This window comes from Vulpes vulpes, unplaced genomic scaffold, assembly GCF_048418805.1.
Source record: "Vulpes vulpes isolate BD-2025 unplaced genomic scaffold, VulVul3 Bu000000676, whole genome shotgun sequence".
Classification (NCBI taxonomy): Eukaryota; Metazoa; Chordata; class Mammalia; order Carnivora; family Canidae; genus Vulpes; species Vulpes vulpes.
In genome coordinates, this window is record NW_027325740.1 from 266,201 (window position 1) to 288,082 (window position 21,882).

The following is a 21,882-nucleotide window of genomic DNA, read 5'->3' on the forward strand; positions in this document are numbered from 1 at the left end:
TGATCATTAATTAATCAATCTTACGAATCTCATCAATTTAAGGGATACAAAGGAGGTGTGTTATTTACTAATCAAGGACCTGAGTCCACGGTAAGTAAAAATTTCCCAAACTTGTATTATTTTTAATAAACCTTTGTGATTCCTTGGGTGTTTTTCTTTTTCTTCTTTTGATGTGATTTTTTTAAAAAAAAGAAAAGAAACAGAATACTAAGAATCCGGGCAGTTCAGAGAATGAGACATTCATATACCCAGCTTTGGTGTTTGCCTACAGACAGGGCTGTGTCTCTCTTTTATTTATATGTTTCACAAGCCTCCGGACAGAGTCTACGCTGCTTGGGGGCTGCATTGAAGTTCTTTCATGATCTGCCTTCTGAGCATCTCTCCAACTTCACTTCCCACCCAGTCCTTACCTGTCTTGCAACATACTCTGACACCAAACTGCCCACGTTCCAGAACTCACCCTGCTTTTTCAGACTTCTCTGCCTACAATCCACCACCTCCATCATTTGGAAGAACCCAACTCAAAGGTCACCTACACCAGGAAGCATCTTCCATCCCCCACTAGTCCCTTCCCTCAGCCCCTTCTGTCCTGGGCATCTGTTTCCAAAACTAACTGCATGTATGGCTGACAGTGTGGGCTGCCTGGAGCCATCACTCACTAGTTGTGTAACCTTGGCCAAGTTTTTCACTCTTCTATCTCCCAGATTCTTCATTTGTACAATGAGGGCAGGAATAGCACTTGTAATAATAGGTTTATCGTATGGATTAAATGGTTGATACTTACAAAGCATTTAAAACAGTGCTTGGCGTATAGTAAGTGCTCAATAAATGTTATTGTAATTATGAATTTGCTCTTCTTTGTTTGCTTATGTGATTCTGAGTGCCTTTGCCTTAAAGACACCACAACGCCTAGCATATGATAGAGCTAATGAAAATTGTGTGTGTGCATAATTTTTTAAATCAGAATCTTCTGTGGCTATGGATTCCTTAGTGAATTCTTTAATAATCCCCAGATGTTACAAATATGAGCCAAATTTAATTTTTTAGATCCCATGAGCAGCTACTGATAATGATAATAAAATCCTATTTTTGTTTAAAAACAAGCTCCAAAACACAATGCTCCCAGTCCATGGTACTCTATATTTTCCTTCATGGAAACAAAACATCAAATTTAATTTGCATTTGCATCAAGAAGTTTTTAAAAAAGGATTTTCATTAAGAGCAGAATATGGCATTTAGGGAGGATAATTAAATGCATCTGAAACCCAGGAGATAAAAAGAGATGAAGAATTTTGTAATAAAAACAGCCTAGCTGGATCCCTTCCCCCTCCTTCTAGGTTCAAAAATTACTGTCCTTGGAAGACAGAGTGGGCTTTTCATTTAGAGCATCACTGAAGGCTTAGTATGGCTTTTGTCTTTGGGAGCCTCCATCTCCTCTTGATGCGTGAGGTTGACATTGTCACAGAATTGGCCTTGACTCCTAGGAATAAAGACAGGCTTAGGAATATTTCATTTCCAACCCCAATTTTCCCTCCCTTCCTTCTCCTCACTTCTCTGTTACAGAAACATTCTAGGTTTCCTTTCTTTTCTTCTTCCTTCCTTCTTCCCTCCCTTCCTTCCTTCCTTCCTTCCTTCCTTCCTTCTTATATATTTCCCTTCCTCCTTCTCTTTCTTTCTCCCACACCTCTTTTTTCCAGATTGTGTTTCAGAAAGAAAATGTTCCTAGAATATCATCGAACCAGCTAATGGAATGACAGCAATGATTAGTGGAGGCGTGAAGCCCGCCAACATCCCTAGGACAAAATGCCAGCCTCCCCCGTGTCTCTGGTGAACTTCCTCCTTGTTAGCACCTGCCCCCTCCCACCTCAACTCAATACTATCTCTTCACTGGATCCTTTTCCTCTGTTGCCAAACAAGCTTGTAGCCCCCCCAATAATTTTTTTAAAAATGTTTTGCTTGCCTCTTCTGCCTCTTTAAACTACTATGGAATTTTTTTCCTTTCAAAGCCACATTTCTTGAATATGTCACATACTATTTTTGTCTTCCTCACTACCTGTTTAGTCCACAACTCGCTACAATTCACTACTCTGTAAAACAGCTGTCTAGACAGCTGTTCTTAAATTTGGAAGATAATTCAAAATCTCTTTGGCAATCTGGTGGAAGTTATAGACTACTTCATCAAAACAAAATAAATTTTTTTGGTAATTTTTTACAACAAAAATTTCCACATAACTTTAAAGATTAATAAACTTCCTGAAGCTTATCCAGGGAACCCTGTAAGGACCAAAAGATTACAATCCTTTGCTCCAACAAGTCACATCTTCATTTCCATTTTTGAAAGGTTTAGGGGAGGAGCAAGCACTTTGGATTCATACCAAGAACTTGGATTCAAATCCTTCTACTTATGAACTGAATGACCTTGGCCAAATTGCATTGTGTCTCTGCCCATCAATTCCCTCGCCTGTAAAGTGAAGATGGTAATATCCATCTCAGAACTTATGGTGGACATTCCATGTGTTACAACATTTGGGAAACACCTAAGATCGCATTTCACATCTGTGAGGCACTTGGTGGATGAAACTCTTCATTCTTCTTTCCATAGCCTTATACATCTCTCTTTCAAGCATTTGGACTCTTCCTTCTTTGCTTAATTTATTGGCTCTATTTTATCCTGCTGTCCTATCAGCTTAGATGCTTCCTAGGATTCAACCTTGACTGGCCTTGTCCATCCTTCCTCAGAGGATGTTTCTGTTCCCACCTCTTCCCTGACTGAATCTCTGCTCCCTGTGTTCCTATCTCCAGCCTTACTGAAATGGCATATTTCCACCATCACCTGAAGCCTAGCATCAGAAGCCAAACTCACCTCTTCCCTCCAAAATATATTCTTCAATTTCGACTTTCCAATATTTCTCTATCAGTCTCCCAGTCGCCCAGACCTCTGGGACACTTGGCATGATCTCTGCTTCTTCCTTCTTCCTTACTTCATATACAACCAGACACTAAAGTCCTTCAAAGCCATCTCTTTCCTTTCTGCTGCCACTGTCACCTCACAGTAGAGCTTTGCCACCAGCTTCTCTGGTTGTCCCTCCGTTCAGTCCATACTAAATAACACTTACTGCTCTACCTCACCCCTGTTTTGTATCAGCTCCACACTGCCTATTGCTCTGAACTCAACATTTGGGTCCAGGAGTAAAATGAAATCAACCACAAATTTTAGTAACAACTAAAATTTGTTCATGTTCAAATACTTTTTAGAAATAGATTTATTCTGTGGAGGGAAAAAAATCCCAGCTTGTTCTTAACATAAAACCAATTAAAGAGGACAATAAAAATAAGTCTACTTAACAACAACCAATGATGCCAAGACAATGAAAATGAAAATTCTGGTTCTTTGAAAAATTTGAATCACAGAAGTATATTGTGGTTTGCAGACATTGAGAAGAATGCCATGTAGTATTGGCATTATTCACCAAGGAAGGACTACACTGGTACTAAACACATAGCCCAGTACCCTAAACAACTCTCTAGATTAGAACACATGTCATGAGATATTGGAAGTAAATCTGATTTGGGGTTGTCGGCTAGTGGTACTGCCCTACACAAAGGGAGCCTTGAGCAGAAATCTCTATGCATTCAAAGAGACACCAAAGAATGAGGGAAGTGTAGGTAAAGAATCAATATGTAAATCTAAGCATGTGTTCATGCATTTCTTAAAATCTGAGGAGTATTGGAGTATTGTTTTTCATATTGTTTTTCTCACAGATCTGACTCAGGTCATACAACCCCCATGTGTTCTTTCCTGGCCACTCCAAACCTCTCTGAATTCATAGTACCTACTATCTAACCCAGAAATCTCCAACTTCCTCTGTTCATAGGCTCTTAAGTGTCTCCCTTTTTTCTTCATGGTGTCCATTGACCAAAAGACATACCTAATAGTCTTCATCATTTAGTCGTTATGTCCAAACAACTCAATAAATCACATTCTGGCAACTTAGCAGCTGTTTGGATGAAATAGTGCCTGTGAATTAAAAGAAAACAGCTATTTACAATTTTATTCTAATATAATTATAATTACTTACTAATGGATGTATGTGCCTATAGGGCACTGCACAACTTCTCAAATTTAGAAATCAGATTAGACACCACCACCCTCCTTGCCTATTCCACATAGTTTTTTGTACAGTACTTGCATATTTATCACAATAACTGCCAAGAATCCAGCTTTGCAAAGATGTAAGATTAAAGCAATGTAGCATGACCTAATGTCAAAACTATGAACTAATAGTAGCTCACATGGCAGATGATGAGCATTACTGTTTTGTTTTGTTTTTTTATAAAAAAAATATCCCATAGTGCCCCTGTAAATTTACTGTGGTACCCTGGGGTGCCTCATCATACAGTTTTGGGATCTCAGACCTAATCTCTGGCTGCCCAAAATTTGGTCATAAGCCATCAGTGTTGGCATCAGCAAAGAACTCATTCCCAACCCCCCGCCCAGATTACTGAATCAGAATATGCATTTAAAAAAAAAAAAAAGATGGGACTCCTGCGTGGCTCAGCGGTTGAGCATCCGCCTTCAGCCCAGGGCCTAATCCTGGAGACCTGCGAACAAGTCCCACGTCGGGCTCCCTGCATGGAGCCTGCTTCTCTCTCTGCCTGTGTCTCTGCCTCTCTCTCTCTCTCTTTCTCTCTCTCTCTCTCTCTCTGTCTCATAAATAAATAAATGAAATCTTTAAAAAAAAAAAAAAGAAAAAAAGAAAAAAGAATGCGCACTTCAACAAGACGCCTAAGAGATTTGTATGCAGTAAAAGCTTGAGAAGCACAGTTATAAACCATTATTTGTCACCAGATCTTATCCTATGGTTGTGGGATGTCTTCTATTTTGCATATTTTTTAGTTCTTGCACTATTATTTAATCTTTTCTGCACAACCTTCCCAAGCGGACAGTTAGTTGAATGGAGGACAGAGATATCATTATGTTTTTATGCTTTGTGGTTCCCCCAGTGTCCAGCACAGTACGTTGTATGGAGGAAGAGGCTCAAATATCTGCTGAATGACTGGATTCAATCTCTAGGTTTCCCAGACATCCTGGGTAGAGTCCACTTGTGTAGGAAAATTGTTGATAAAGCCAGATCCAATGATACTAATAACATTCTTAGTAGGTTTATTTATTTATTTATTTATTTATTTATTTATTATTATTTTCATTCTTAGTAGGTTTAAAAAGAACATGGCATTTTAAAGATCTTGGGCCTCATATGTTAGTTCTTCAAAAATGGACACATCCCATTATTTGAGTCATGGTGAGGAGAGAATTATATCTTACTATTCAGCTTGATAAGGAATATAGTTATGTTGTAGAGATATGTAGCCCAACACTACAGTGACATGACTATATAAAAATGAAGACTGACTGAGTAAAAGTAGTCAAAAGTTAGGTAGGCTACATTTCCTAAAAACATAATGCACTAAGTATTCCAAAATAATGCTGCCATTTATTAATTGCACTCGTGAATCATTTGAATGCCAAGATCTGCATGTGTGCAAAATGCCATGGAAATTGGATTTAATTCTGTTTGAAACAGCTGTCTCTACTACAGCCAGTCTGAATGTAGCAAGTTCTTGGGAACAAATTTGAGAGAGAAAGAAAGCAGAAAGGAGTCTGCTTTGTCAGAAGGTTCAGGTTTGTCTCAATGCCACGAGGTACTCTCTACTTATTTAACCATTAGAGATATTTCTCCCATCGGACAATCCTTTGCTTCAGTGAGATGAAGCATCATGGTAGCAGAGGCAAGGTCAGTCTGTGATTTCTCTGCAGCCACTCAAGTTGATCTCATACCCGTGAACCACTTTTCTCACCCTAATCAACCGCCTCCTACATGTAGGATGGGAGAGAGGGGAACTCAGATGGGAGCATGGAAGAATGGAATCTTCTAGACAAATAGATAAAAAAAATCATAAACATCCACTCCTTAGCAAGTACTCTTGGCTTAAACTCTGTGACATGTCCCAACTCTCTTTGTCCCATGACCTCCACCACTACCATCATCTCTCAGCTGGATTGCTGCAGCATATCTAGTGCCTTTGCTTCATTCTTACCCATTAATACAGCCCACCTCCACTCAGCACCTTGAGTCATCTCTAAAAACAAAACAAGGCAAAAATGCATCACATACTCACTTGACTAAAACTGTTCAATGGGTCAAATTGCTCATGACTACTAGAATAAAACCTAAACCCCTCCTACAGCCAGCCATACCTTACAGAACCTGGCCACTGGCCACTATTCAGACTTCATTGCATTTCACTTTCCTTGCCATTCACTATGCTCCAGCCACACTGATCACACTTATCCTAGAATAGTCCACTATTTGGGACCTTGCTCTAGCTACTCTTATTGCTTAAAATGCTCTTACCTGAGACCTTGGGGGGAATAACTCTTTCTCATCATTCAGGACTCTGAAAAGAAGCAACCTCATCAGAGAAGTTTTCTTCATACCCGTCCCGTAGAAATAGTTGATCCCAACAACATACATCTCCCTATATATCATTACCCTATTTCATTTTCTTAAATACTTATCCCATCTGAATGGGATCTCCTATTGTTTATTAATTAATATGTCTGCTTTACAAATTATGCTGTCATAAAAATGAATGCTCAAATGGGATCAGGATCTTATCTGTTTTGTTCACTCCCACATTCCTTCAGAAGAACCTGACATAATAGGCACATGCTTGTAAAGTCTTTAGAAATGATTTATTCCTCCTCTCTTGTTTCTAAGAATAATTGAGATCCAGAAAAACCATTGGCTTGTTCTGCATCATATGGGAAGTTAGTGCAAAGCCAAAACTCGGACTCAGTCTTGGAGTTTCTGGGCCACCTCTACTTCTGTTACACCCCCTGGCTGTTCATTCAAAGATAACATAACCTCATCCAAGTAGTTTTAAACAATTGTTCAAAAGAAGTTCAGGTAACTCTGAGTCAGGAATGCCCCATCTTTGGATATGAAAAATGGTCTGTGAAGTTCATCATGCAAACCCTTCTCTGCCAAGACCTCTTTACTTTGCCATACTTCCTTGGGGTATTAACATACAAGTTGGTTTAGACTTCAAGGTGGAAGGCTTTTCTCTTTTTGTTTTTTAGTTTCTTCTTCCATTATTAAAATAAATCTGTTGACGAAATTAACATATCAGATGGAACAACACAACTAGAAATAACTTAGATCTCTGAAGATAATTTATTCATTAGATTAGAACTTTTAAATACAGGCAAAAGAGAAAATAACTATTATTAAAATGTTCCAACCAAATTGCTGCTTATCTTACACTATGCTAATTAGTAACAGCACCCAAAATTCACTCTTCCACAACTATCAGAGAAAATTGGAGATTGGAGAAAAGCTGTGGGAGGGGGGTGAAAGGCAGGGGGTGGGGTGCTACTAGTTATTAGAAAGGCTGAATAATAGCCATTAAGGTTTGAGTTCAAATTCCATCCTTAGGATTTGTGCCCAGATTCTTAATACTTCTTTTCTCTGCCTACCACGCTGAGGACAAATCTTTCATATGTGGATTTAGATTTCAAACAGGATTAAATCCCCTTCTATCTATTTTCTGCACAGCAGACAGAATGATCCTAACAAAGCTCAAGTTCTATTAGGTCATGTTTCCACTTACGACCCTTCCATGACTCCTGTTGCTCTTAGGAGAAAAATGCAAACTCTTTAATGTGAACTACTGGTCCCATTATAGTCGTACACCTGCTATACAAATTTTATCTTTCCCCTCTATTCTCTACCTCAGCCATATTGAATTATAGTCAGTGTTTTGCCTGAGAGCCTTTATAGATGCCTGACCCCTTTGCTGGGATGTACACTTTTCTTTTAAATTTTGGAAGTATTACACAATAGTATATTCTAGGGACTGAATTGTGTCCTCTTCAAATCTATTTATTGAAATTCTAATCCCACAATGTGACTGTATGTGGAAATGAGGCCTTTAGGAGATAATTAAGGTTAAGTGAAGTCATAAGCATATGGTCCTAATCTGATAGGATTAGTGTCCTTCTAAGAAGAGAAACTTGATAACTCACTCTCTTTTCTTCTCTTTCTCTATTTTTCCATATGTGCACAAATAAGTGATCATTGAACATACAGCAAGATAGATGGTGTCTACCTACAAGCTAAGGGAAGCAGCCCCCAAATTAAACCTACCTTGCTGGCATCTTGATCCTGGACTTCTGGTCTCTAGAACTGTGAAAAAAAAGATTTCTGTTGTTTAAGCCTCTCAGTTTGTGTTATGTTTGTTGTTTGCAGCCTGAGTTGACTAATATCTATAGTATTAAAATACAGTGATGTAAAAAAAAAAAAATAGCAACAACAACAATAAGGTACTTTGTGTGTTCCAGGCATTGTGTTAGTCATTTTATATGGATTACCTCACATAATCTTCAAGACAATTCATTGCATAGCTTGTAGCTATTACTGGCTTCATTTTATAGATGAAATAACTGAAGTTCAGAGAGATCATATCTTTCTTTTACAAATGATAGACCTGAAGTCAATAAAGGTTAAGTAACATACACAAGTCACACAGCAGACTTGAGGTGTATCACGGAGCAAGGATTATGACTTGGCTTTATCTGACTTCATGCCCTTTGCATCTAATTGCTACATGACTCAGTGTCTGCCTTAATGAGGATTAAAGCCGTAATGTCCCATGAGGGACTGCTGAATGATTTTGGAATATTTTGCATAGACATATATGTGGTAACTGCCTCAAGTATCTAAAGGATTATAAAAGGACTAGATTTCTTTTCCAAAAACTTAAGCAAGAGCACCTGAATCCATGGCAGGAAGAGTCATAAAATTGCTTTCAGCCCACTGTACCAGAGAATTTTCTAACAGTCCATATACAGAATGGGCTGTCTGGAGACCTGGGTCTCTTTTCATGAGTGGGATCAAGAAGGAACCAGCAATTAATTCAAAGGCAGTATGGAGGTGACCAGACAGCAGATGGTGGTTGAAAACAGATGAACTCTGAGCTTCCATCCAGCTCCAGGAATAAATGGCACTTGGTTTGGACTGTTCATGACCTTATTGTTGGTACAACCATTTGAGTTGGCAAAACACATGGTCCTAAACCAGCCAGACCTGTTTGGTGAAGATACGGTTGCATTTTTCTGCTACTATTATAGCCAGCCTTCCTCTTACTGAATGCCTGAGGGGAGGTACAATGAAGATCCTATTCTTATCTGGGGATGAGTAATTCCACTTGTGGTAAAGGCCCTCCCAGGTCCCCATTCTTACATTCCCCCTTTCCCTCACTTTCTAAAGCCTGACTGCGATGGTGAGATACAACAAGGCTCAGGAGAGGAAAGTTACACTCCCTAGTTTCCATCTCTAATAAGCAAAAGCACAATGACATTATTTTATAAAAGGAAGTGTTATATTTTATTAAAAAAAAAGTTTTAGTTTAAAAACTATTGGGGAAGGGGCACCTGGGTGGCACAGGGGTTGAGCATTGGACTTCAGCTCAGGTCATGATCTCAGGGTCCTGGGATCAAGTCCCACATCGGGCTCCCTGCATGGAGCCTGCTTCTCCCTCTGCCTGTGTCTCTGCCTTTCTCTCGTTTCTCATGTATAAATGAATAGAATCTTTAAAAAAAAAATTATTGGGGAAGAGCAAAGGGAAATAAATATTTTTGGCTTCCTATAGTTCAGTTTGCCAAGTTGGCAGCAGATTTATTTTTTTTCTGCAATTGTTTTACTTTTTCACTGTTTTCCCCACACTTAGTCATACAAACCATCAAGTTCTTATTCTCCCAAGAAGTAACACTGGATGCTTTCTTTTCACTTTAGATTGATCAGTTCAGCTACTTTATATTTCACCTTAAAACAATAAATAAAGGTCTTGAGTGCCTACTCTGAGCCAAGATCTATGCCAGACTTTATGATACATCAGTGAGCAAACCGTGGATTCCACCCTGGAGGAAAGCCTTATGGGACTCTTTGGGTTGCAAAGACAAAAAAGATAATTCATTGACTCACATATTCAAACTCAGAAATGGCTGAAACAACAGGAATCAGAGCCTTGAGCACTTTCAAGATGTTCTCTTCCCATCTATTATCTCAGCTCATTTTCCGTTTTGGCAACTCTTCCTATGAAGTTGATACAAAAACAATCAGAACTCCAAGAACTCAAGGTTCCACCTTCCCGAATTCACTGGCCAAGAGAAGTCTCCTCCACACAGTTGTAGACTTTAAAATCCTGGGAAAGAACTTCACTGGTCCAGCATGGGTCACATGCTGCCAGTCACTGTGGCCACAGGGGCAGGGCCAGCTTCATTTTTTTTTTTTTAAACATCAGCTTTACTAAGGTATAATTGATATACAAAGAACTGCATGTATTTAATGTGTACAGTTTGATGACTTTGGACGTCACCTACCATTTGTATCTCGTATTAGAGTAGAAGGATATGCCAGGGGAGAGAGAGGAATACTTTCTCAAAAAGATGGAGGCACTGGGGATCCCTGAATGGCTCAGTGGTTTGGCGCCTGCCTTTGGCCTAGGGCGCAGTCCTGGAGTCCCGGGATCGAGTCCCACGTAGGGCTCCCGGCATGGAGCCTGCTTCTCCCTCTGCCTGAGTCTCTGCCTCTCTCTCTCTCTTACTCTAAGTGTATCATGAATAAATAAATCTTAAAAAAAAAAAAAAAAAAAAAAGATGGAGGCGCTATTCCCTGAATAAAGATTGGCTACTAAGTGGATGAAAGACCAAAACATACTTTAAGGAGCTTACTAGCTGATAGGAAAGGCAGTCATGCAAGCAAGTAATAACAATGCAATGTTATACATGCTTTAATGGAAGTACGTTCAAGAGTAAGGTGGAGGATCATCAAAGCATGAGAAAGCAATTAATTCTGCCCGGTGGTTTAGGTAAAACTATAACAAGAGGTGACAAGTTCATGGACAAATGAAAAGAGATATGAAAATAGGCTGAAATCAGGTTGTGCTAGGCCTCGTGTACTAAGTTGAGTTTAGACAAACTTCAGTGGGTTACAGGATGGGACTTGAGAATTTTATTCATGGGAGCTGTGTCAAACTGCCCTCACACTGAGACACAAAGGCCCTCCACTGGAACACTACACTTTATGAGCACAGCTCTAGCCCTCTTTTAGACGCACCAATCTTTTCAAGGCAAGGAGTTCACAGTTCACATCCAATGGGATGTGTCCACCCAGAGCCTGTACTCACTCCTACTTCTATATCACAGTCTGGGTGTTCAGGAACTGAAATTCTCTGCTCAAAGTATCCCAAGCCTGCTTTTAGGATTTGGAAGTTGTGCAGGCTTCCATAGATCCATTCTCTAGGCCTTAAAGGTAGTTGTTAGGAATGTGAGAAAGAGCTTAAACATGGAAGCTGGGCTGTTTACAGGTATGTCCGTGAGGCCCTTCATAGTAGGATAGAGCCTTGGGGTAGAAAAGGAGGGGTTTGGGGAATGGGTTGAAAAACCCATTTTAATTCTTGTTTGAGGTCCTGCAAATGTCAGAGGTGGGCCTGAGTTATACACTATCAGGTTAGCCAGAAAACTGTGGGGAATTTTAATGGAAAAGAGTGGAAGCAGAGAGGAGCAAATGATTGAGAGATATTTCTGAAGTAGGCCTTACAGGATTCAATAACCACAGTTAGTGTGAGGCATAAGAACAAAAAAGAATGAATAAAAGCTCCAGTTTGCAGCTTGGGTGATTGTAATGTCATAACAAAATGGACAATAAAGGAAGAGAAACAGGAGTAGAGAATAGATAATATTATGATAAAAATTATTTTCTTGTGTTTTCACTATAAATGTGAATTACTAATGTCCCTTTGGAGAGATAGTAATAATCAATATCCCCTTTGGGGAAGGAAATGATAAAAATCAATAAAATAGAGAAGAGAAAAATAGAGACAATCAATTGAAACCAAAAGCTGATTGAAAAGATCAACAAAATTGGCAAGCTTTTAGCTTAGATTTACCAAGAGAGAAGAAAGAAGACTCAAATAACTAGAATCATAAATGAAAGAGGGAATGTTACTACCAACCTTATAAAATAAAAAGGATTATAAAGGAATACTATGAGCAATTGTATACCAGTAATTAGATAACTCAGATGATATGGACAAATTCCTAGAAAGACACAAAGTCCTGAAGCTGACCTAAGAAGAAATAGACAATCTGAATAGACTGATAACAAGTAAAGAGATTCAATTAATAATCAAAAACTACCCACAAAGGAAATCCCAGGCCCAGATGGCTTCACTGCTGAATTCTCCAAACATTAAAGAATATCGAGTACCAATTCTTTATAAACCTTCACAAAATAAAAAAGGAGAGAACTCTTCTGTTATGGTTTTTTTAATGTGTCAAATTGACTGTGCCACAGGGTGCCCAGATAAACATTATTTCTGTGTGTGTATGTGAGGATGTTTCAGGATGAGATTAGCATTTAAATTGATGGACTCAGTAAAGAGATGGCTCTCCCCAATGTGGGTGGGCATCATTCAACCCTTTGGAGTAGAGAAAAAGGCAGAGAAAGAAGGAATTCATTCCTTCTACTTCCTGCCTATCTACCTCATTATTGATAGAATAAAAAACAAAATCCACATGATTCTTTTAATAAACACAAAATTTGACAAAATCCAACACTTGTTCATTATATAAACACACACACACACACACACACACACACACACACACACACACACATCTAGGAATAGCAAGGAGCTTCCTCAACCTGGCAAAGGGCATCTACAAAAAATCCACAGCTAACATGATACTTAATGATGAAAGATGCTTTCCCCTAAGGTTAGGACTGGACATTTTTCCTCTATGATTAGGAAAAGACAAGGGTGTCCACCCTCACCACCTCTATTCAGTGTGTCCTGGAGGTTCTAGCCTGGGCAATTAAGTAAGAAAAATAAATGATGGCATGATCCTGTGTAAAGGAAATCTTAAATAATTCAATAAAACGATCAGAACTAATAAATGAATTCAATAAGCTTGCAGAATGCAAGATGAATATACAAAATTAAATTATATTTTTATATGCTTTTAACTAACAATCCAGAAATGAGATTAAGAAAACAATATAACTAACAACAGCATCCAAAAAAATAAAATAATTAAGAATAAATTTGACAAAACTATTGCAAAATTAACACTCTGAAAACTACAAAGTATTATTGAAAGAAAAAAAAGATCTAAATAAATGGAAAAGCATCCAATATTCATGAATTGGAAAATTTAACATTGTTAAGATGTCAATGCTCCACAAACTGATCTACAGATCTAACATAATCCCCATCAGAACTCTAGCTGACTTCTTTTTGGAAATCAATAAGCTGATTCTAAAATTCACATGGAATTGCAAGGGATCAAGAATAGCCAAACAATTTTGAAAAAGAACAAAGACAGAAGACTCAAATTTCCCAATTTCAAAACCTACCGCTAAGTCGTGGTAATCAATACAAATTGTAGTAGTAGTACTAGCACAAAGATGTACATATAGACCATGGAAGGGAACTACAAGTCCAAAAATGAACCATTGTCACAGTCAACTCATTTTGGACAATGGTCCCAAAACCATCTAATGGGAAAAGAATAATTTTTTTAAAGGAAAAGCTGAATATCTACATGCAAAAAAAATGAAGTTGGATCCTTACCTCACATGAGGCATAAAATTAAAATGCAACAAAGCCTCAAATAATAGACTAAAACTTTTAGAAGAAAATATTAGGGTAAGTCTTCATGACCTCAGATTTGGCAATGGGTTCTTAGATATGACACTGAAAACACAAGCAATAAAAGAAAAAACACAGATAAATTAGACCTCATCAAAATTTTAAAATTTTGTGCTTCAAAGAATATTATCAAGAAAATGAAAAGACAACCCACAGAATGGGAAAAAAAAATTTGGAAATCAAATACCTGATGAGGGACATGTATCTATATATAAAGAGCTCACACAACTCAATAGGAACAAGACAGATAACCCAAATTAAAAATGGGAAAATGAAAAAAAAAAAGGAAAATGAACTGAATAAATATTTCTCCAAATAAGATGGATATACAAATAGCCAAAAGCATATGCAGATGCTTGGCATCATTAGTCATCAGGGAAATGCAAATCAAGCCTGCAATGAGATACGACTTCACACCATTAGGATTGCTAGAATTAAAGTCAGATAAGAACGAGTGTTGATGAAAATGTGGAGAAACCAGAACCCTCATACACTGCTAGTGGGAATGTAAAATGGTGCAGCCACTTTGGGAAACAGTTGTAAACTTCCCCAAATGGTTAAACATAGATTTAACACAATATCCAGCAATTCCTTTTTTTTTTTTTTAAAGATTTTATTTATTTATTCATGAGAGACACAGAGACAGAGAGAAACAGAAACACAGGCAGAGGGAGAAGCAGGCTCCATGCAGGGAGCCTGACGTGGGACTCGATCCTGGGTCTCCAGGATCACACCCTAGGCCGAAGGCGGCGCTAAACCGCTGAGCCACCCAGGCTGCCCAAGACCCAGCAATTCCACTTGTAGGCATACACATAAGAGAAATGAAAACCTATGTCCCTATAAATTTGTACACAAATATTTGTAGTCAAAAGGCGAAAACACCCCAAACGTCCAACGAATAAATAAATAAACAAAATGTGTTTTGCCATCTACACAATGGAATATTATTCACATATTCATAAGAAGGAATGGAGCACTGACACATGCTACAATAAAGATGAACCCCAAAAACTTTATGCCAGGTGAAAGAAGCTTGACACAACAGACCACATATTACGTGATTTCATCTGGATGAAACGACCAAGTCTAAAAGGACAGAAAGTAGATTAGCAGTTGCTTAGGGCTAGAGGGGATGGAAGGACAGGGAGGTCATTGCTGAAGTGTATAGGATTTCTTTAAAGGTGACAGAACGCTCTAAAATTAACTGTGCTGCGGGTTGCTCCTATCAGTGCATATACTAAAAACCATTCTACTATGTTCTTTAAATGGGTGAAATGTCTGATATGCGGATTAAATCTCAACAGAGCTTTAAAATGTTTTTAAAGGCAGTTTGAGGGAAAGGAAAACAAGCAAAGATGCCAAAGTTGTAAGTTACTCTGCAACCGAGTACACAAATGATATTTAGGTATCAAACTTCACAACTTCTCAAAATTTTAAAAATGAAAGGAGTTCTCTCCAGTCCAACTGCCTAGAGGGAGGTAACCCCCATTCCCTGGCCTCATGTTTCCACGTGGGGACTTCTTGCAGTGTAACATTCCTGGCCTGTCTGAACCCCCTCTCCCAACAGGAGCAATTTACCTGATTGGTGAATTTGAAAATGGAACTGAGCATCCTGTGTCTCGTGTAGCTGGGCCTGCCCACAGAGAGGCATTTAGCAAGCTTCTTGTGCCAGACTTTGCCCCTGCTCTTGTGGCTGGGAGCTGAGTTCTTTCAGTTCAGGGGAGAAGATGTAGAGAAACTAGGTGATGGCACAATGGGGTGGTTTTATTTATTTTTTTATTTTATTATTTTTTTTAATAGGATAGTTTTAAAGCATGTCTGCAAGTTCTTCAACATTCTTCCCATCAAGAGGTGGAGTGTATATCCCCATCTGTTGAACTAGCTGGGATTTCGTGATTGCCTTAATAAGTAGAAAGTTGTAGAAGGGGAGCAGTGTAATTTCGAATTAAAAAAGCCATGTGGCTCTTGTTGGTTTCTCTTAGGACACTCACGTTGGGACGCTTCAGCCACCATGAAAGAAGTCCAGGTACCCGGAGGTGACCATGTGGTGAGAGTGTATGGGAACAGGGGAGAGATGCTGTTCCAGCCTAGGTGCTAGACCTGCGAATGAATGCTCCTGCTCCCTGCCACCACCTGACTCCGACCACATGAGGTACCCTCCTGAAAGTCACTGGGTGGAGTCCAGCCAGTTCCCACATCATGAGCAAATTAGTGGTTAGTATTATTCTAAGTCACTCATTAGGGGTGATTTATTAAATTTCAAAAAAGAAATCTGGAATACACCCATTTTCTATGCCAGTAGAGAATTAAATTTACTAATAATGAAACTTGATCTCCCTTTACCTGACCCCTCTTTCTTATTTCTCAGTAAAAGTTGATTCCAAACTCAGAAGGGAAAATTTGTATTTAGGGGGCTCCTAAACCCTACAACTTTATCTGCCTAATATAAGAATTTCTCTGCCCTTCTCTGTGGCCCTGGATGGGCCTCAGGCCCCTCTGCTTGATTCTCTCTAGTGACTTGAAATGTCCCTGTAAACATTCAACTTAGAATGGCTCTTCCATAAAACATTTTTTTAAAGATTTTATTTATTCATGAGAGACACAGAGAGAGAGGGAGAACATATGAGAGACACAGGCAGAGGGAGAAGCAGGTTCCATGCAGGGAGCCGGACGTGGGACTTGATCCCGGGACTCCAGAATCACGCCCTGGGCCGAAGGCAGGCACTTAACTGCTGAGCTACCCTGGGATCCCCTAAAACATTCTTTCTTCAGTTGATCGAAAACCCCTTAAAGCGGCGCTGAACAAACTATCTTCTACATTCACACCTTTCAAGCCTTTCACGGCAGACATCACCTATTTCTTTAGTTGGTTACCTCTACTTCCTTCAACTTTTCCTCGTCAAACTTGAGTGTACATCAGCTGGAGGACTTCTTACCACATAGGTTCTTAGGCCCCCTCCTCAGGGTTTCCTCTGATTCAGGAGGCCTGGGGTAGGGTGGGCGAATTTGCTTATTTAACAAGCTCCCAAGTGCTGCTGGGGCTGACATCCAGGGCCTGCTCTCTGAGAACCACTGAGCTTGAGAAACCAAATGTCTAGGGTGGTGAAAGAGTCCTCATGCTGGCTGTGCTATGTTCCGATAAAATATAAAGGTCCCCAGTAAAAACCAGGGTCCTTGCCTGTGTCACACAGTTGCCAGGTTCTATAGCCTGACTCCGCAAACAGTCTGGGGTTATGGAGACAGGAAATATGGCTTGAAGAGATTTGTCTGTGGACTTCATCTGAGTGTTAATATCCTCTTTCCAAGTGGCATGAGAATCAAACAGAATAGGATGGCTGAAGACCGTAGCAGAATCCACTAACCCATTTCCTGTTTGTTCCCTTGGCATACTCCTGTGCTTTCTAGGAGCTCTGATAATGCAGAAGTAAAAGCAAGAGGGTGACAGGTACTGCATGCTTTTTGTGTACGTATGGAAGAGGCCACATCCCTGAAAGAGGAGAAGATCCCTCTTCGTGGCTGGGACCATTATTCAGAGCCTCAGCTGCATTTGCAGAAAAGGGTAAGGAGAGCCTTACCTCACAGGTTGCCGTGAGGATTAAGTGAAATTAATATATGCAAAGCTCCTAGAAACAGACTTGGCATGCATTAATTATTATTGCTGCTACTATTATCTCCTCCGTTTTAAAGATGAGGATTGAGACTTAGGAAGTTTGAGGAATATACCCCAAAACCTCACAGCTGGAAACTCGGCAATCCTGCCCCTTAGTCAAACAGAGGGATTGCAATGAGGATGCCCGAATAAAATGTGCAAATCACACCCCTGACACCATGGCCTCCACCTGTGAAAGGCATGGCTCGTGGGTCACAGCACACAGCTCTGCAGAGCCCAGGCGAGGCTTCCGAGGCCTCCTGCAGCCCATGCCGGGGCTTGGCAAGGGCTGCCTGGAAAGAAGCCCAGAGACAGACCTGCTTGACCACACCTGCAGTGGGAACACTGAAGCTGGGGATGCTTCTAGAACGTTATAAAATGAAAGGTCCAAACCCGATAGTAGAAACCTGGAATGGAAGGCTTACGCTACCTACAGATAAGGGAGGAATCCTATAACGTTCCCTCTGGCTCCTTCTGGCTCCTTCTGGCTCCTTCTGGCTCCTTCTGGTTCCTTCTGGCTTCTGTTTCCCTGACTCACTATGGCGATAAAGTCAAAGAAAGGAAAAGCCCTTACTGCCCTTCTACCTTTGGTACAGGCCAATCATTTCTTCGTAATTTTTTTTTTTTAATAATAACTTTGTATTTCAAAAGGCACGCTTCGGTGACTCAATTTTGTCTAAGGCAAACCTCACATAAAATGCTTCCTGATCAGCAGCAGGAGCTCCATTAAAACCAAATAAAAAGGGAAACGTTTTAAGGATCAAAGCAGATGAAACATTACAGAAATGCCACCATCATATTCAAAGGTCCAGTAATTCCGCAGAGCGGATCCCCGATTCTTTGCAATGGTGTTAGAGAAATTAATTGTTTAATCATGATGAAGACGTTGGCTATAAGTAATATTAATTAATATTGCCCTGGGCCTATATTTTATTCTTCTCCCACACTGAGAAGGGGATTATTATGCATCGTGAAAGATGCTCTTCAAAGAGACGTTTTAGCATTCTCCCCACCGCTGCCCCGGCACCAGGCACACAGGCACTGTCTCTCACCCTTATTCCCTGACTTCCCAAGCTCTCAATCGGGTCAAGGCACGCACATGCTCCTCACTGCGTGCCGGGCACCGTTCCAAGCACTTCACACACATTAACTCATTTAATCCTCACCACGATCCAATAATAAGCTTTTACCTGAGAACCAACCTGGGCCCAGGAAGGTCAAACGACTTGTCTGAGGTCACACAACTAGAAAGTGGCACCATCCCATTCCGAGCAGGTGTGATGATGTGGCCTGGAGGGTGTATCATGTGAAGTTGCGTGGTGAAGCTCTGGCTGTCTGCAGAGGGCCTTCCCCCTGGGAGTGAGTTGTACCCAATTGCACACATTATCTCAGATCATCCCTCAGGGACCCTACAAGGAAGGTTCTAGTACTTCTTTCCATTTTACAGTTAATAAGAATCAAGAGGAAAGAGGCTAAGCAACTTGTTATAGCTGCACTGTTAATAGGTACATGAGGGGAATCAGGCCTGGCAGTGGACGCCAGAGCACCCCTATGAGGTAGGCTGTATTGGAGAAACTTCTAGCTCTATTCCTGCTGTGTGTACTTCATCTCGGACATGATTCCCTGTTTCTGGCTTTCCACTGCTACCACTGCTGGTTGGTTATGTGGATCATAAACAGTTTCATTCAAGTATTCCAACATTCACCTCCTGAGTGCACTGCGCAGCTGCTCCCAAGGCGAGTCCAGACACACAAGGAAGTCTGCCTCCCTCTCCGACACCGGGATCAAGGTCCTCACCCAACAGTCAGGCTTTGGTCATGCTCACCACCAGGCACTCTTTGGACCCCATACATCATCAGACCTGCCCAACTAGGACTGGTGTGCCAAGGGACAGACAACTTCCTCGTTGGTTGGTTCTTAACCTAAGAATTTGCATTACCCTGGCGATTAAATTGTCTTGCCTACACACCAGGAACACTCATCTATGACCGAGTCTGGACCAGAGAATGAAACGAAGTTTAATTTTAAGTAAGGAGTAGAGGGAGAAGGCGATAAAACGAAGTGCAACAGAATTATTAGTTTCTCAGCTCTTCAACGTAGTTAGCATTTGGTGGACATAAATGTTCTCTGGAGGTGTTGGAAACCAAAATACTTGAATTCCAGGGGTTTGTGTTAAGGGCTGTCTTAGAGACAGTCTCTCTCTGTCTCTCTGTCTGTCTGTCTCTCCTTGTCTCTCTCTATGAAGCAGCATACCCCCGTTCATTTCCTGATGTGGAGCTCCCAGGAGTTGGAAACAAAATGTTTTCGATGGATGCCCTTTATCTTTGGAATCCCTTCCTTCCTGGACTGGCAGAGACTAAATCTCTTGGCCTTCCACAAAGCCTGTTCCAAGGTTTGTCTTTTTAATTGAGCTTCCGCTTAAAAATGCTTAAGACTATTTGCTTACTACTGACAACACAATGAAACTTGGTCATCAAACAGTGCTAGGCCCTCATTTTTTTTTTCTGACTCTAACAAAAAGATCCAACTCAATGCTCACTTAACTAGTAACTATCCCCCCTGTTGCAATTTTCGATTAAGGATTCTGTTCTCAGCCCCTAGTAAAAGGCTTTATGGTGTGATTTGCTTTGGACTTAATTTTGACTCTCAGAGGAGTGTTTAACCCCTGGTAAGAAGAATGCACAAAGAGAAAGCCTGCAAGAGTGGATTCCAAAGGCCAGGCTAAGTCGAATATGGGCATCAGATGTGAGTTCCAATCTCCAGAGCCTCCAAAACAAATGATAAGGCATAAATTAATTTTACAATATTTTTATGTGAATGAGTTTAAAGTTTTAGGAAGTTTTCCCTAAGTTTATCTTGCACTAAAGAATTAAAATACCATTTCATATGTCCAGGTTTGAGCAAACAAACTGACCTAAGATCATTAAATTTTTAGAAAAAAAGATTATATAAACACAGATTTTCCAAAAGCAACATGTTTGGTAACTAATGAAGTTTATTTTCTCCACTGAAATTCATTTTATTGTGTGTCCCATTGTCCTAGTAAAACTTGAGTGAGAAAGTCAAAATACATGGTGTAATAGGAGGAATATGATATTTTGCTGATCTGGCTGGCTTTCCTTAACTCTTGATTTGCACATTTCCAGAAGGAAATGTTAGCCAGTGTTGGTCACTGCCTATAAAACTAGCCATCCCTTTTCCGAAATCCAATTCTTAAGCAGGACTGGACTTTGTGTTCCCACCATTGGTCATCAGACCGCTATTTCCCGGCACCTGTCAAAACCCAGAGGTGGTTTTTTAAGCCACTAAGGTCACTTGTGGTGATCCCGGGCAGTAGGCAGGAAGACCGTGATGTTTGTCAGTCAGAGTATGCTCTCATCTTGGCTTCTGTGCTCCTGCTTCCTGCCCACTTGCCCTTGAAGGGGTTCCGGTGGAACCATGAGCTAGTGAATACAGCTTCTACAACTCAGATGCTAGCCAGACTCCAGTTCTTGGATTCTCAATGACCTCCGGGCCTCTAGCTGGCTGATTTCCCCGGTCCTCCCTCCCATCCAGGTGTCTGAAATGACAAGTTACTATTTACTTAGCTCCCTTTCCTACTTTCAAGAGAAACCAGTGGGTAAAATTGTGCCAGGTGGTGCTGTTGATAAACAAGTTCTAATATAAGATTTCCTCCTGGAACTCCGGCTCCTTTTCTTCTGGATGATGACTGAGGTGGGAGGAAACTTGGCTCTGCCTTCTAGAGATTTTTCCTTTGATAGCTCATCTCCATGCCTCATAGAGTGACAGGAGAAAGAGAATGGTAAGCTGGCTTTGCAGGAGTCCCTGAGGTGGTTTCATTCACCCTAACCTCACCCAATTTACTGAATCCCTGAGGCCAGGCCACCTCCGCCCCTGAATGGCTGGTCTTAGGATGGTGCCCATATGACTCAGATTCCACCAGCAGTGTTCCTTCATCCACCACAGCCCTATAAATTCTATCTCTTAGATCTTTTGCACATCCCATCAGGATATTTCTTATCTCTGTTCTTGGACATAGGAAGTACTCAACAGATATTTTTGAAAGTTGAATGAACTCTACTTACTGCTTTCCAGCTTTACTAATAGCCCTTTATTCCAGAATTAATGCATCAATCCAGTAACTGGCCATCTTGTTTCTGAGTTCCATGAGAGATAGTAGAGTACACAGGAACTCTACTAGTAGAGTAGATACTCTACTAGTAGAGTAGATAGTAGAGTACACAGGAACCTGAAAAATAAATATCAAAAATATTTAAAATGTGAGGTTGACAAATGTATAAGGTGCCATGGGGGGCACTGCATTGTAAATAAAGACAGTGAAGATATATTTTGCAAGTAAGTGGACATACAGCTTAATTTATTAAAGCATTTGAAGCCAAAAGGTTTAGCAGTTAAGCAATAAATGTGAAAGTCATGTAAATTTTTTCATGAGAGAC

The 21,882-nt window shown here is 40.3% G+C and overlaps 1 long non-coding RNA gene across 2 annotated transcripts; it reads right to left on the reverse strand.

The window, feature by feature from the left end:
- Positions 1–1,120: 1,120 nt before the first annotated feature.
- LOC140596727 (uncharacterized) lies at positions 1,121–21,671 on the reverse strand. Of its 2 annotated transcripts, XR_011998626.1 has the most exons (6): positions 21,511–21,671; positions 10,047–10,157; positions 8,211–8,249; positions 6,417–6,459; positions 3,930–4,018; positions 1,121–1,480 (listed from the first exon to the last, which is right to left on the reverse strand). It is a non-coding gene; the product is annotated as an uncharacterized lncRNA (long non-coding RNA). The 2 variants fall into 2 exon arrangements; XR_011998627.1 differs by lacking the exon at positions 10,047–10,157.
- Between the last annotated feature and the right edge of the window lie 211 nt (positions 21,672–21,882).